Genomic DNA, 17,970 nt, shown 5'->3' with positions numbered 1-17,970 from the left:
TGATGAGTAACTGTCCTGCGCATGTGTGTAGGCTATTTTTTTCTTCCTTTTTGGAGCTCTTCAGTTGGACCTTGAGTCGTCGTCTGTCCACCATCTCATTGGCTGTCATTCCACCAACCTCACTGTCATCACCTGGGACATCTTGCTGGACATTCATTGCAAAAGAAGGCGGTAGGACTTTGAGTGCACTCGTTTTATTTTATTTTGATTTTTCATTTCCCTTTATTTTAGTCTTTTGCCTATTTTTTATTCTATTAGTTGAACTTTTAAAATTTTCTGAGATCTCAGGGGTTTTTTTTCTGATCCACCAGTTATCTGTTTTTGGCCAGTGGTGGATCAACAGGGAAAAAAGACATTCAGTGTGTGGAAAGATATTTGTCAATTGTAATACACACTAAGAAATCAATGTACAGGAATGGACCTGAAAGGGTATGAATGCTTTGTCGCTCCAGCTGTACCCTAGCAGGGAACGAGCACTGTACCTTTGAACATGGTACATTTTTGTACCTTCTTGTCTGTACCTCTAAAACAGGGGTGCCCAACCAGTTGATCACGATCGACCAGTCGCTCGTGGGCTGATTGCCAGTCGATCGCGAGATGATTTTGAAAAATGGAGTTAGATTTTGAAATGAATAAATAAAAATCAGCAGTCCCTTGTGTTCACATCTTGATTGACATCTAACCTGACTAACCATTAAGAGGCAAGGTCTGCATTAGTCCTGTATTAGTCAGATTCATTGTTAATCAATATATCAGCAAATTATGTCACTCGCAAGCTCTGACGTATGAAGGCGTAACCTCACATTCACTGTAAGTGTCAAAGTGGAAAAGAGGAGACAAGAGCCATGACTAACATTAACAAGAACAACTTCTCTTTAATTTTCTTTTGAGTGTTCGGAGACGACAAACAACAAAAATGGCAGGAGCCTAAAGATCGAAAACATAATTTCCACAAGGAATGGGAGTAAGATTATTTTTTCGTTCATTCCAACGCAAAATCCATCTGTCTGATCTGCAATGCTATGTGGCTATACCGAAGAAGGGTAATTTGGAGTGGTATTTTAAAATGGTGCACAAAAGCTATGATACAGATTTCCCAGTGAAAACGGTTCTACTAACCAGAAAATTGCAGGAATTGAAGTCTCAATTAGTAGCGCAGCAGTCAATTTTTATGAGACCCAACACCAAGGGTAAGGCTGCAACGATAGCATTGTATCGTGTCAGTGATGTTCTTGCTAAGCATAAGAAATCTTTCAAAGATGACAAAATTGTGAAAGAGGCGTTTGTTGTGGCTGCGGATGCACTCTTCAGTGATTTCAAGAATAAAATGGACATTGTGAATGCCATTAAAGACGTTCAGCTATCCCGGAATACTGTTACATGGCGCTGTGAGGAAATGGCTGATAATCTTCACGAGCAGCTGAAGAAAAACATTGACGCATTTGAGTGTTTTTCCCTCCAGTTCGATGAGTCAACCAATATGGTAGATGTGGCACAGTTATGCATTTTCATTAGAATGGTCTTTGAAGACATGAGTGCAAAAGGAGAGCTGGTCACCATTTTACCACTTAAAGGACAGACTAGAGGTGAAGATATTTTTCAAGCTTTCATGGAATTCATTAACCAGAATGAACTGCCCCTTTTTAAACTCATCTCCATTACAATTGATGGCACACCTGCTGTGGTAGGCTGTACTAATGGGTTCATTGGATTGTGCGAGGAAAGTGATTCTTTCCCAGACTTTCTTAATTATCATTGCATAATTCACCAACACGCGCTGTGTGGGAAGATCATGAAAGAAGTGATGGGTATTGCTATGAAGATTGTGTGCTCGTGTAGGGCAAGGAGCCTACAGAGGAGGCTATTTCGCACACACATGGAGGAGACAGGAGCAGAACACACTGCTGCACACGGATGTAAGGTGGTTGAGCAGAGGTACATTTATGGAGAGATTCAATGAGTTGTCGCCTGAAATCAAAGATTTTCTTAAGCTTGCTGAACATGCCCAATATACACAGCTAGAGGACAAGTGGCTTTTGGATTTAGCATCTCACTAGCATGCTGAATGAGCTGAATTTAGAACTACTGGGAAAGGATAACTGTAATAAACATGATCAGCTCAGTGAACACTTTAAAAGCAAGCTCCAACTGCTGTCAATTACGCTGCAATGCAGCGACCTCCGAAACTTTGCCCACATGCAGGCAGAACTTAAATGTCAGGGTAACGACACAGCACAGCTTGATAATGCACATTATGAGGAGAAGTTCAGAGCATCTTGTCAAGAGTTTGAACCTGTTACGAGCTATCTGTGTTTTCCATTTGGAAGTATTGATGTCGATAACATTGCCTCCAAAGTGGCATCACTGTTTCACCTGGACAGCCGTGCTGTGGAGAATGAGATCCTCATACTTCAAACTGACATTGAGATTAAATCCAGGGCAACACAAGGGATGAAAGGAGCGTTCTGGGAGCTACTCCTGCGGGGAAAGTACCCCAACTTCAGGAGATGTGCCATGAACTTCACAGCACTTTTTGGCTCAATCTACCTGTGTGAATCTGCTTTTTCTCACATGACGATCATCAAGTCGAAGTACAGATCCACGACAGATGACCACTTTGGCCTGTCTAAGGCTTGCAACCAGCAGCTACAACCCTGACTATGAGAAACTAGACTCCTCCTCCTAGTGTCAGCCGTCCCACAAAGGTGGAGAATGATACTTATTTCTACTTTTCAAACACAGAGAACTATACTGTATAGTGCCTGTATTATTTTCTGTTTGTCGTGTGTATTGAATGGGTATTACAGTAATACCGTTCTATGTTTGGGCTGGTAGATCTCGGCTGGCTGACAAATGTAAAAGTAGATCTTGGTTCAAAAGAGTTTGGGCACCCCTGCTCTAAGAACATTTCTGCACCCCTAGTGACAAAAAATGTACCTTCATGTCCTTGTACAAAAATGTACCCATTGGAAAGGTACAGAATTGGTACCTAATGAGGTACAGCTGGGGCAACATGCCATTTTGTACCTTGATGAGGCAAAAACATACCCTTAAATTCAGAGACCAAAACATTTAACATCATTCACCAAGATGTATTTAAAAATGTGGCAATTAGTTTACATCTTTTAACAAAACTTGGAAGCATTAATACAAACTGTCTCAATCCAACATACAAATGATCATCAACTGTATATGTGTCAAGTGATGTGTGGTCCAGCTCATCTCCTGCACTGGGCAAAATATAGTCACTATCTACTTTTACATGATATGCATAAAAGTGTGAGTCAAAGGACAATGGAAGCAACATTTTACTGCAAACAACCCACATGGTGTCACTGTTAAGAATGTATTTGATTTACCCAAACACAGGAATTTTTTCAACATGTAAAAGGTGTAATGTCAACACATCTCTCACTGCATACTTGGTGTTGTCCACAGTCATTTCAGAGACACGCTGAATTACTTTGCACTCTAATTCCACATCTCTGAAGTTGCCACATGCTTTTAGTGCAGTCTGAAGATCAATGGGTAGAGACAATAATGGGGTGCTGACACTTCTACCAGGCACCTTTTCAAAATCACCGGAGATATTGATAGGTGAAAATTCCCAACATTGTTTGAGCTGGTGACGATTGCTCAGTGTTATGTTTTAAAAAAAAATGTCGACAGTTATTAGTCAGATTCTTAAAATATTGATGTTTTCCTTCAAATCTCATACATCAAAGAGAACGAAGAGGAACATACATTAACATAAGTCTTGAATAACACTGGTCTACAAAAATATAGTTTTTTTTTTCTTTCATGAACTTTGGAAACTGTTTATGGCTAATTTTGGGCTGCTGAATCCAAATCTGAGCTCAGATTTGTTCTTTCACATCAAGTTTTTGTGCTATCTGTATGCTCATTATTCAGGATTTTACAAAAGTTGGTGTTGACCAGTGTAATGTATAAGATAATGAAATTTAGGTGTTAAAAGAGCTCCAAATACCTATGTCATCTCAAAAAGGAATGTGTGTACAAGTAATTCTAAACATGCTAGTTAATCTTTCTTCACTTTAGCTGTCATGACAGTATCTGCAATATCGCTGCATAATAAGAACATATGCCATTATCTGCTGCCAGTTGGAATACGGTGCCCCGTTATAAAAAGCTAAAATCTAAAAAGACACCATTTTTGAGTAGCTGTTCCTATGATCCCTGAAGTTTGGAGACATTGTTCACACAGCAGCACAGGCTTATTGGCCTTGTCATTCTGACCTATACAGAATTTTTGAAGCTTTTAATTTAGCTCAGTTATAGTTATATGCTTTTGTCTATGGGCTTCGCAAATAACATGATTCTTTGTCAGTGGAAGAGCTCCAACATATTGTGCATGATGTCTGGGGGCAGAGACTTGGTCACATCAAAATAACCTAGTAGATCAAATGAACTAGTGCCATGTATACCATACAAAGCAGCATTTTCCTGGTTATGCTGGACACACTGGGGATGTTATTTGAGGACATAAGTCATTCTCAGAACAAAACTATCTTCCTGGAATTTCTGATTAATTTCTGAATGAGTTGCCATACAGTAACGACAAATTCGACCTGAATTAAAATATATGCGGAAGCCACCAATCATATGTGCTGACAGATTGTCAGCTGAAATAGTTGCTAAAGCTGCATAAACATTGTGCTCCCTTCCACAGACATTTATAATGAAGCCTTCAGTCGAAAGCTGTTTTAGGTTGTCCATTATTGGTTTAAATATGACATCCACACAATTGTTTCACATGTGAATAACGAACCAGCAGAGCTAAGTGGATGTGCTTAAGTTGAGATCAATACTTTCCACTCAAATTTCTAATAATGTAGTAAAAGTCACACAACTTATACTTAGTTCTGTTGGAGCCCAAAGGGTTAATTATTTCAAATTCAGTTTCATATAAAATAAGCCTTAAATGATCTAGAAGCTCTCTGAAAAACAAATGTTCCTTAAAATAAAGAGCTTCTTTATAGTATGTCAGAAGCTCTTCATCTTTGACCTTGTTATTTTCAGATAGTATTTGATCCCAGACATCTTCATGAGAACAGTATGTCTTTAAAACTTCAGAGATCGGAACATAGGAATAGGTTCCTATTGTGTGCCCAGAAGAACTTCTCGGTGTGTAGTGTACAGGTTCTGTATAGTCCATCTTGGCTTTACAGTATTCTTTAATCATGTGTGGAGAATGAACCACCTTATATGCTTTGTCAAAGACATCAGATGAGTGCAAAACTTGCTGAAGTTCAAGGCACTTTGAAATATCAAATCCTCTTTTTTCAATGAATCATAGTTTTCTTTAAAAAAAAAAAACCAAAAAAAAAACCAAACAAGAAATTTGACATCATCAGTAATGTCTTGTTGGACTGACATCCTCTAATAGTTGATCTAAATTTGGCTTAACTCAAGAGATGGAAAATGTCTGTATAATAATACCCATGAAGACACTGTAAAAATACAGACGTCTTTAAATGCATACTATAACAACTGTTTGAGATCTACAAGAAGCAGTAGTAATGAATAACAACAAAAACTCAATATCTGACATTAAAACCTAAAATAACAATTACCTCTAATTTCATGAAGAGATTTTCCCTGAAGCTCACGCAGCTTTCCCTTTTCCAGTGCAAGAAGCAACTTTGACATTTTTGCACTTGTGTATGATGGGTTCAGAAAGCTGGTAGAATTGTTTTTGCACCGATATATCGTCTCCCATGTAATCAGCAAGCTGATCTATTTCATTGTTCTTTAAGTTTAGGATTTGCGAGGTGGTTGCTATTTCTTTGTGCGGTTGAGTAGATCGTAAATAATCAGGCTTCATGGCACCACATTCATCTGCAAGTCTTCTGAGACTTCGATGTCCTCTGTAATAAGGCAGGCAATTTGGTACAGCAAATAAGTACTCGTTTTCATCTGACACACCGCATTCCTTTCTCTTGTCAATCATCAGATTAGGTGCATTAGTCATTTCAGGTGTTAGTAGCACTGCTACCTTTCTCCCTCGTTTTCCCTTCAGTTCAACCCGCTCAAAATAGCTGCACAGTTTCTTTTCGTATTCTGACAGCCCTATTTCTTCGTGGGTGTTTGAGCAGTCTTGTTCCAGAACACGTCTTCTGTTGAAGAGGACTATCTTAGTCAACACTGTTCTTGCAAGATTGGAATAGTTCTGCACTTTTGCCTCCTTCTTCAGTGCTGCAGTTGCTGATTCTGAAGTTTTTTTCAAGATGCTTGTGAAATTTTGTTGACATCCTCAGTGAGTGGTAATTTGGTTGATTTGTTATATTTCAAATCACTAATGGTGCTCAAGGCACAGTGTGATATGTACTCTGACCACTTTGCCTGATAGAGCTTCTGAAAAGCTTCTGAGGATTTGATGAGGTCCTCGTCTCCAGCCGCGAGAGCATGGCAATGAATAATGTCACTAATTTTTAACAGGGAGTGTCCAATTTTCAATGCAAGGCTTGGAATTTTATAACAGTTCTGATCCTTGTCAAATCTTGCTTTCTCTTTTACTGCCTCAATTACATTCATGACATTTCCTGGTTTTATAGCATCCTCTGTTAGGATTGGAGACTTTTTGCACATGGTCTGTAGGACTCTTCCAAGCTGACGGATCTTTTGGTGGATATAGTCATATTTTGATGGGTCATGTTTAGGGTTGGGTATTGTCAAGAACCTCACAATTCAATTCAATTTTGGTTCTTAAGGTAACAATTTGATTTCAATTCGATATTGATCCAGTATGCTTCAATATCGATTCAGTAATACTTGTAGATGACAAAAATACCCAAGTTATTCATTAGAGTACCTTCTGATATTTGTTATATAATAATGTGTGCATTATTTGTATTGGTTTAGAACAAACTGACCCAAAAATGCATTTTACCATTTCATTATGCTTTAATGAATAGAAAATAAAACATAAATAGTACAGTATCGTACCTGAGCTGAACTTGCAGCACAAAGGTAATATACATAACTGTGCTGTAATTACATGGAAAAAAGTAAAGTGCATGTAAACTAAAAATACTCTTTCCTCCTAGTTTGAGTTGAAATGTAAACAAAGGCACACAATGTGCTTATTTCTAAAATAGTGCAACTATAAGACTTAGAAAGTGCCATAGTTTTTGACAACACAATAAGTCATATTGGACTGCTGGATATAATAAAAGACCAGTGAAACTTTTAACTTATTTTCATGATGAAAATAAAAAACAGACTTTGCCTTGGTATCACTTAAAGGGCATTTGAACAATAAAACCGCTGAACCAGGCCCCTTCATTTGTAGTTACGTACTAGATGTGCACATGTAGATTTATGTGTAAGAAAAGCAGCTGGTCTACATGTTCTGGCTATAGTGTACTTCTCTGGGCTGTGACAATATCGCCAGCTGTTGAGAAGACCCTCTCAGCAGGAACACTAGTTGCCGGGATACAGAGGTATCGTTTAGCTTGCCAAGACAAAAGGGGGTATTCCCCCTTGTGCTCCTTCCACCAGTTGAGTGGATTGGTGGAGAGCGGCACTGGTTTTACCTCTTTGTACCTTGTCACCTCATCTAATGCCTTGTCATTTGTGGTTCTGGGCACTGCTACTGGAGTGTATGTTTTCCCCAGAAGATCAGCTAGAGCACAAGAGTCCCTTGGTTTCTTTGATGGGGGAGCAGGGTCATCATCTTGTTCTACCTGCTGCTCCAGTACCTCGGCTGCCTCATGGTCTGCTGCATTAACTGGCCCACTCTGCTGAAAAAGTAAATGAATTAGTAAAGCATAATTTTATAGTATAATAGTTTTATATTCACTAAGACAACACAACCAAAATATTCTATGCATGTTCACACATAGTCAGTATCTTCATTCTATATGTATTTGGACTTACATAGTTTTCCTCAGTTCTGGATGCCTCAGTGATTAGACGAGTGAAGGTCTCCTCACGGTCCTCATCAGACAGAAAAGGCAGGGCCTTAAAGCAGGGGTCCAAAGCTGAGGCTATGGAGAGTTTGTCCTTCAGGTCCACATGTCTTAAAATTTATTAATTAACGTTAGAATAAATCTTTTTTTTTTCCAGATCATGAAATTCTTGTATAAAACTACATATATTATTTGACATTTAATTTACTACATATAGCAGAGTTAGTAGTGTACAGTAAAAACTGTTAAAAATAAATAAATAAAAAATGCATGTGAATAAAACAAGCCTTATATAATACTATTACGATGTAGAACAATAAGTGTACATACCTTCTCTGGAGATCATTGTGCACAACAGACTTCATCTCCCTCGCCATCACAGAGTCATTTGGGGCTGGTTGCATCTCCTGCAGGAGTCTTGCTTGAAGGGGTGCGATAACAGAGAAAGTCGGAGTACCTTCCTGAGACATCACTACGGTGGCTGTCTTCATTGGCTTCAGAGCCTGTACAACATCCTCTGCTGCTGTGATGTCTGCCTCCGTAAGAGTGCACAGATCTTTTTCAAGTTTTCATACTTCAGGGGCGAGTAGTGCAGCGGAGACAGCCGGTTGCTGCTCCAGAAATCTTTCCAGCATGTCCAGTGCGCTGTTCCAACGCGTCACTACATCGGCCATTAGTTTGTGCTGTGGGAGGTCCAGCAGCTTTTGTTTCTTCTTCAGGACATGACTGGCTAATGTGCTTCGGTGAAAGAAACTGGAGATGCGCCTCACTCTGCCGAGAAGCCGTGCGACAGCGGGAATTTTAAGAGCAGCCTGCGAGGTTAAATTGAGGGTGTGGGCAAAGCAGCCAACATGCAAAAGCTCCATTAGACTTACAGCCCGTAGCATGTTGGCAGCATTGTCAGTGACAACTGCCAGTTCTTTCTCTGTTAACTCCCATTCATTTATTGCTTCTGTCAACAAGTCCGCTATATTGCTCCCTGTGTGACTTGCGTGCAGAGCTCTGGTCTTCAGAACATTTGACTCTAATTCCCACTCATTAGAAATGAAATGAGAAGTGATAGTTACATATGGGTCCGTCGCTCCGGAGGTCCAACCATCGCAAGTAAGTGCTACTCTCTCTGCTGACTTTAACGACTCGACGACGGCTTCCTTCACCTCCGTGTACAGCTTTGGAACGGCGACTTCTGTCATATGTTTTCGTGTTGGTATGTCGTAGCGAGGTTCCAGTGTGTGTACCATCTTCTTAAAGCCCTTGTTTTCCATGACACTGTACGGGCGTAGGTCCTTACAGATGATCGCCACAGACTCTGTTATCTTCTGTGCGCGCACAGAGCTTGACTGTAGTTTGCAGACAAGGGATTTGTCTAGCTGCATTTGTTTGCAATCCACAGGCTTAGCTTTAGCCGCAGGTTGCAAAACTTCTGCGTGGTGTCGGCTCAAATGGTTGCGTAGGTTCGTCGTATTGTTGCAGTATTTTAATACTGACTCGCAAAGCTTACACACAACATTACTTCTATCGACTTCCTCTGTTCCGGTTTTACATCTGAATCCAAAATGTGTCCAAACGTCTGATTTTAAAGTTGTAGGCACCGACTTTAAAGTGTTACTACTGCCCGTTTCTGTCGCCATTTTGTTGAATAAACAAGTGTGATTTGCGTTGTACGGAGGCCCCACTTGACCGAACAACCGTTGTTCAGTCAAGTGGGGGCTCTGTACAACACAAATCACACTATGCCCACAATGGAGTGGGGCTTCATTACAACGGAAATAATCGATTTCAGGATTTTCTGAATCGATATTGAATTGGGAAAAAATATATTGCAATGCATTGATGAATCGATTTTGTTAACCCAGCCCTAGTCATATCCATGTTTGCTGTAAAGGGGCTCAGCAAACCGCAGAAGGCAAAAGTAATTGTGAACTACACTTGCAATGTCATCATCATGCATACGGTTTAACATCTTAAGCACCCCATTGTCAACAGTGTTTGAACGTGCTGACTTGACCACTGATGCTAGGCCAAGCACTCTTGTTATGCCTTGTTGTTGATGGTCCTCTGGTTTGGAGGAGCACCTTTTCATGTCTCCGCAGCTCTGGTCGCAAAAACATACCCCTGCAATGGATACAGTATTCATATTTCCTATAGTCACCTTTCACAGCACTTCGCTTTAGCCTAAGTGAACTACTTCCTTTTTTCAGAACCTCATTGTTATGTTATTTCAATGTAGAGTATCTGCTACAGAAATACAGTTTTCTGCAATAATCAAAGTTGACATGAGAATGTCAAATGTGTATGTTAGCCCTGTGATGGCCTGGCAGCCTGTTCAGGGTGTCTTCCCACCTGCTGCCCAATGACTGTTGGGATAGGCTCCAGCATCCCTGTGACCTGAGAGCAGAATAAGTGGTTTGAATAATGGATGGATGGATGAATATAACTTTCAGAAACTGATAGTCACTGATTCAAACAGTGTCGTTATTTGACAACTCACAGGGTTCGACATTAACCATGGCCCGTGGCCATAAAAAGTTACTCTGTGGCCACCATATATCCCCAGTAGGTGGCCCTCTGTGGTCACCAAGTCAAGGTTAAATTACAGTTTTTCTCAGTTGCTTTGGTGTATTTCTCACATCACTATTTACATTTGCACAACAGTTAATGCATTTCTCAAAACAATTAGTACAAACTGCAAAACCTAGTTGATAACCTGCAAAAGCGTGTCACTTGCTCAAAATGGATAATTCATTCCTCAAAAGCAAGTATTCATGTCGATGAAAGTGTCAGTGTCATCAAGATGAAAAGTCCTGACACCATTGTTTATGAACAAGATAGTCAAATGGCTTTGTCATGTTTTCATTATGACAGTTTACTCTGTAAATGTTTTCCAATGCAAAAAAGTCATCTTGGTGACACTACCTGAAAATGCTCAAGACGGCACTATATACTATTTACACAGCCATTTGAAAACTACAGTAAAGTTACACATTACTGTATTTAGTGAGGTAACTGAGTACAAGACACTGAATATGTATGTTTCACATTTTTACTGCATATGCTCTTTGCAATTCTAATTTGTTCACAGCATTGTGCAAAAGAAAAAATACACCCTTATTTACAACAAACATAAACTCCCTTTGGGTAGAGCTGTGCACAACTGTAAACAATATTGCAGTATATATTGGAACTGAACATACAACATACACAGTACTGTAAATCATTCATGCACATCCAAACGTTCCTGTCTGTCTGGCCACATAGTTTCATCTACATCACAGCAAATATCTCTTGCAATGCAGCGAGGAAAGTATCTCCTCGAGTGGTGAATCCACCCTCTGCAGGACTCTGCTGTGATGTCATCACATGTTGCATCCATGGCCGCTAGCAGGGCCATTTGGGTATGTGGATGCCGGTCATATACCTTCCACCTCCAGGAAGAGAAAAACTCCTCTATTGGATTTAGGAATGATGAGTAGGGAGGGAGATATTCCACCAGCATCCTATCATGTGCTGCAAACCACTGTCTGACCACATCAGAGTGGTGAAAACGCACATTATCCCAAACAACAGCATACTGGTTCAGATGGTCTCCAGTTAGACCCCTCTCATTCTCAGGGATTATGTCCCTGTAAAGAGTGTCTAAAAAAGTCAGCAGATGTTGTGTGTTGTATGGACCAAGATGGGGGATATGGGTGAGGACGCTGTTTTCTGAGATGGCTGCACACATAATAATATTCCCTCCTCGTTGGCCTGGGACATCAGTGGTTGCTCTCTGTCCAATGCGATTCCTTCCACGCCTTCTACCTTTTGCCAGATTGAAACCCGCCTCATCAAGGTATACGAATGTGTGCAGTGGATCCCTGGCCTCCACCTCCAGTACACGCTTGATCACAGAAGAGGGAGCGAGAAAAACTATAACAACTATTCCTGTGTAACCTAATGCATTTTGGACAACATATTGTACAGTATGCACTGTGAATACACATACACAGAACTGTCATGTAAGTGTAGTGCATGGCACTACACAAAGTAAACAGTTTACAGCACTGAACATTAGAGTATGCATAGAACACATACATGTCTTACCTGTACATACTGGTGACGGATCTCCTTCACTCTGTCGCTGTTCCGTTCAAATGGCACATTGTACAATTGTTTCTTGCGCATTTCATTTCTCCTGTGCACTCTGTCAATTGTAGCGATTGAAACGGATTCAATATTCCCAAAGATGTTGTCATCCTCTATAACATCACTTTGTATCTCTCTCAACCTTATGGCATTGTTTGCAATCACCAGTGCACAAATGGCTTCCTCTTCTTGCGGAGTAAAAAGGAGCCCTCTTCCACCTCTGCAAGGTTGTCTTGCAATCCTATGTGGTGCAGAGTAAAATTACAGTAAATATGGCAAATCTTTACTGTAACACTACTGTACACTACAATACACTAAATCTGTGCTGCAGTAAAGCTGTAAGTCTAAATGTAAAAAGTGACAAGTTCTTGTCCCACTGCAAGCTTCATGTATGACATGACAGTAGTGCAGTGCAGATTGTTTAGTGCTGAATTACTGTCCACTATACACACCTGTTCTCCCGACGAAATGTTTGAATAATTGAATTTACAGTGGTTCTCCCAACATTTGGCTGCACCCTTCGACCAGCCTCAGCCATTGTGAGGCCGTGATTGACAACATGATCCACAATTGTAACCCTGATTTCATCAGGAATCCGCCTATGTATTTGGCCTCTTCTTCCTCTTCCCCTGTTTTGTCCCCTTCCTCCCCGCATCCTCACCCCTCTTCCACGAGGCTGACCTTCCATTTCTGTGTCACAGTATTGTAGAAATGGTACACACTATGTCCTGCTTGGTTCATATATGCTTGTAAAGTGGGGGTTCATGGGATTCAGCTCTGAGTGACTGTGGAGAAGTGGCTTATCATTGGTTGCAACTAATGCTTCACACACCCCTTCTCATCAGTGAAAGCTGAGGTTCACCTGAGAGAAATTGTTCAATTTAGGAGACATTTTCAGGAAAAAAAAAGAAGATAAAAGATGTATAAAATTTGCTTGACAGATTTTGACAACTAGTTCAACATTTTTGTATGTAATGACTCAAGCAATGAAATGAGGACTATTAGTTTGATAGGGAATGACTATTCAGCATTCACAAGTATAGTTCATTTTGACTGACATGACATAAGCAAATGATAATGTTATAAAACAGCAGAGAGTTGTATGAAAGCAATTGATGCATGTCCAAAAGCATTTGCAATTTGTTGGAAGGAATGAGAAACTGCTACTATGATGTGCACAAATGACTAAATGTTGTGGAGGTTGAACTAACTGTTGTGCAAATGTTAATAGTGATGTGAGAAATGCACCAAAGCAACTGAGAAAAACTGTAAATGAGTTTTCCCCCCCACCACATGGGTTATGGTTAGCCAATCAGAGGCAGAGTGGCAGGTCTTTCAAAAAATGCAGTGGGAAAAAAAAAAATTAACGGATAGGATCCGTGTCACCGTCCAAAGGAAAACTGCAGCAGACCAAGAAAACAGCAGAAGGCCAAAAAGGTGAATCGTGGCAGTGTATGATCTGTTTCGTTTTTGTTGCTTTATATGATCTGTTTTGTTTTTGTTGCTTTAAGTCTGAAGTCGCTCCTTGGCCACATTAATGTCATACATGGTGGTAGTCCGGATTTTTGGATTTTCTGTGGAATTGATGGTTGTGAACGAGACAGTTTTCTCAACTCATTCTCTCGCCACATTAAACGGACACACCGTCTTTATTTGACGACTGGATGCCCACCAAGTGGATGGAGAACGACACCCACATCAGCTGCACTAGGGCGGGAAAGTTTTGGTGTATCCATTTTTTCTGAGTGTGCCACTCCTTCAGTGACCAGCTCTGTGGAAGCAACGCCACGTGCCACTCTACTTGAATCACCGCTGCCCGAGGCCCACATTACATTACAGTCATTTAGCCGACACTTTTATCCAAAGCGACTTACAATAAGTGCATTTAACGTAGGAAATCGGGAGAACTACTAGTCATCAGTGCATCTAAACAAACATCTAAGAGTAAAACCAGTGCTAAAGTAAAAGTGCAAGAAAGAGATTTTTTTTTAATGAGTGAATACAATAAGTGCTAAGAACAAGTAACAGGGTAGTAGTTCTTAAAGAGGTGAGTTTTCAACCTGTGCCGAAAGATGGGCAGCGACTCCGCTGCCCTGACATCAGTGGGGAGTTCATTCCACCACTGTGGGGCCAGGACAGAAAAGAGCCGTGGCCGGGTTGATCGGCAGCAAGGGCCTCTGAGCGACGTGGCAACCAGGCGTCCCGAGGCAGCAGAGCGAAGTGGTCAGGCGGGGGTGTACGGCTTGACAATGGCCTGGAGATAGGAAGGTGCTGTTCCTTTCACTGCCCTGTAGGCTAGCACCAGAGTCTTAATCTGGATGCAAGCAGCTACTGGGAGCCAGTGTAGGGATATGAGAAGGGAAGTTGTGTGGGAGAACTTAGGGCGGTTGAACACCAGACGAGCTGCAGCTTTCTGAACAAGCTCCAGAGGTCAGATGGCCAACGCCGGGGCGCCAGCAAAGAGGAAATTGCCGTAGTCCAGCCGGGAGATGACCAGAGCCTGGATGAGCACCTGTGCCATCTCGTCGGTGAGGAATGGGCAAATCCTCCTGATGTTATAGAGAAGAAATCTGCAGGAGCGAGCAACCGATGCAACGTTTTCAGCAAACGACAGTTGGTCGTCCAGGATCACACCCAGATTCCTAACAGTCCGATTTGGCGCCACCCCGGTGTTGTCAATGGTGATGGCCAGGTCTCGGTGTGGGCAACCTTTCCCCGGGAGGAACATCAGCTCTGTCTTGTCCAGATTGAGCTTCAGATGGTGTGTCGCCATCCACTCCGAGATGTCAGTCAAGCACGCAGCAATGCGTGTCTCTACTTGTGTGTCAGAGGGAGGAAAGGATAAGATCAGCTGGGTGTCATCGGCATAACAATGGTAAGAGAAGTCATGCGAGCGAATAACAGAAACCAGAGATGTTGTGTACATGGAGAAAAGGAGAGGACCCAGAACCGGACCTCTGTAGAATGCCTGTAGTCAGTCTGCGAGGCTCCGACACAGATCCCCTCCATGTCATCTGGTAGGAGCGACCCGTCGGGTAGATTGTAAACATTGAGAGTGCGGAGCCTGTGACACTCAGCCTCTCGAGGGTAGAGAGGAGGAACTGGTGATTCACTGTGTCGAACGCAGCTGACAGGTCCAGGAGTATCAGGACAGAGGAGAGAGAGTTTGCTCTTGCAGAATGCAGCGATTCTGTCACTGCAAGGAGGGCCGTCTCTGTCGAGTGACCCACCCTGAACCCAGACTGGTTGGGGTCCAGGAGGTTGTTCTGGTGGAGGTACAAAGAAAGTTGGTCAAAGACAGCATGTTCGAAAGTTTTGGATAGAAAGGGTGGAAGGGAAACTGATCTGTAGTTTTTGACATCAGAGGGGTTAAATGATGGTTTCTTGAGAAGGGGGGTGAGACTCTAGCAGTCTTGAAGGCAGATGGAAAGCATCCTGCCTGGAGGGAGGTGTTCATGAGGTGGGTTAGATAGGGAAGGAGTTCAGGTGCTATAGACTGAAGAAGAGGGGAGGGGACCGGGTCAACGGAGCATGTAGTGGGGTGACTGGATGTGATGAGGTTTAGAACCTCGTCGGGGGATAGGGGAGTGAGGTGGGATAGGGTGGGACGTGGCAAGGTGAAGGAGGGTGCAGAGGGTGGGATAGTGCAAGCAGCACTAACCGAGTGGTGAGAAAAGGAGGATCTGATGTCATTTACATTCTTGTCAAAGAAGTTAGCGAAGTCATCAGGGAGAAGGGAGGAAGTAGGAGGAGGAGGTGGGGGTTGAAGAAGTCTAGAGAAGGTTTCAAAGAGTTTCTTAGGATTAGAGGCAGAGGATAGGATTTTAGAGTGATAGAAGGCAGCCTTAGCAGCAGAAAGGGAGGAGGAGAAAGTGGAAAGAAGAGACTGGAAGTTGAGAAGGTCCTCTGGGAGTTTGCCTTTTCTCCATTTGCGCTCTGCCCTTCTTAGGCTCCGTCTGTCAGTACGTACTGAGTCGGTCAGCCAAGGGGCAGGTGGAGTTGGGCGTGCAGGCCTGGAGGTGAGGGGACAGAGATTGTCCAGAGAAGAGAGGGTAGAGAGAAGAAGATCAGTAGCAGTGTAGGGGGTAGGAGAGAGAAAGATTCAGGTGTAGAGAGGATACAGGTAACAGGAAGAAAGATCAGTGGTGGAGAGAGCGGAGCTGTCTACGGGTGGACACCATGTGGGTAGGGGAAGGGGCTGAGGGGGGTGAAGAGAGGGAGAGAGAGTAGGACATGAAATAGCGGTCAGAGAGCTGGAGAGGAGTAACAGAGAGATTGGAAATAGGACAGTGTCTAGTAAAAATAAGGTCCAGCTGGTTGCTGGCCTTGTGGGTAGGAGGAGAGGGTGAGAGGTGAAGGTCAAAGGCGGAGAGGAAAGAGAGAAGAGGATCTAGCTTGTTAGTGTGGATGTTGAAGTCAACGAGAAGGATAAGTGCAGAGTCATCAACAAGGAAGTGCGAGACAAGTGTGTCAAGCTCCTCCAGAAACTCACCAAGGGGGTCTGGTGGGCGGTACCCAACCATGATGGTGAGTTTGACTGGATAAGAGACAGTAACAGCATGAAATTCAAAAGAGGGCGGAGAAAATTGTGGAATGGAAACGAGAGTATTTCCATTTCAGGGAGATCAGCAGGCCAGTACCACCAGCCTTCCAGCTCTGGGAGTGTGAGAAAAAGAGTACACATCAGACAGAGCTGCGGGTGTGGTAGTGTTTTCTGGCATGATCCAGGTCTCAGTTAGAGCAAGAAAGTTGAGGGAGAGCAAGCATGCGTAGCCTGAGATAAACTCAGCTTTCGGCACCGCAGACTGGCAATTCCAGAGCCCTCCCGTCACCACTTGCTCAACGTGAGTGGAGAGAGTGGGATAGATGAGATTGGTAGGGTCACAGCGCCCAGGAGTGACCCAACGTCTATGCCAGCCCCGGGAAGAGGGAAGGACAGGAATGCGAAGGAAACACATAGTCTATACTAGCTCCACAAAATACAGATGACTGACCGGATCTAAAAAGAGCAGTCCGTGCTTGACGAAGTCTTGGCTTGAAAAAGTCGCGCTTGCGTTTGTTTACTCTAGCCTTCGTTCAATCTAGGCTTGTTTGCCTGAGGCTTGGAAGTAGCAGCAGTGATTTAAAGAACACTGATTGCTAATTATTGGCCAAAGAGGTACACTGAAAAGAGGCCTATTGCCCAGAAACTGATCACTTATGTAAAACTCTATCAAACCTCACACAATACTGTTAAAAGTGCAAACAGCAAGTTACCAAGGAATATATTTATAAGCTAAAAGGATAACTAAGTCAAAACAGCTAGGCAACAACAAATATTTAAGGGCATACTAGGTGAAAAACAGCTAGAATAAGTAAATAAGACAAGTAAGTAAATGGAATAAGACAGCTACAGCTAGAATAAGATCCCACTAGGAACCAGCAGCAGATATATAGACAGGTTTCCGGCTTTAATAAAGTGGTTATTAAAAGCCCCTGCCACACTCTCCTTTCCAGCTATGACCAGATCGTCGACCACCAGGGAGGGGGGAAGTTGGGATGAAGAGGGTTTGTTCTCCATCTCTTAAACGGTCTTCCAAAACTTGTGAGGATTTGAGGCACTGAGACTGAACTGTTCTTGAAAGTAGCTGGTTTTGGTTTTGCGGATGGCCTGGGTGCACTTGTTTCTGATTTCTCGGAAGGATCGCCAGTCTTCAGGAGGTTTTGACCAGCGGGCTCTACGCCAGATGGCGTTTTTAAGGCGGAGCTGTTCTGCTAGGTCACAGTCGAACCACGGGCTGCAACTGTTTTTGATCCTAATTTTTTTTAGAGGGGCGTGTTTATCGACTATTTTGCGGAAGGAGTCATAGAAAAAAGACCAGGCGTTGTTAGGGAGTACGCTTATTCTGTCCCACTTGACAGCAGCTAAGTCGTG

This window comes from Lampris incognitus, chromosome 8 (assembly GCF_029633865.1).
Source record: "Lampris incognitus isolate fLamInc1 chromosome 8, fLamInc1.hap2, whole genome shotgun sequence".
NCBI lineage: Eukaryota > Metazoa > Chordata > Actinopteri > Lampriformes > Lampridae > Lampris > Lampris incognitus.
Note: the sequence above shows the minus strand (reverse complement) of the source record.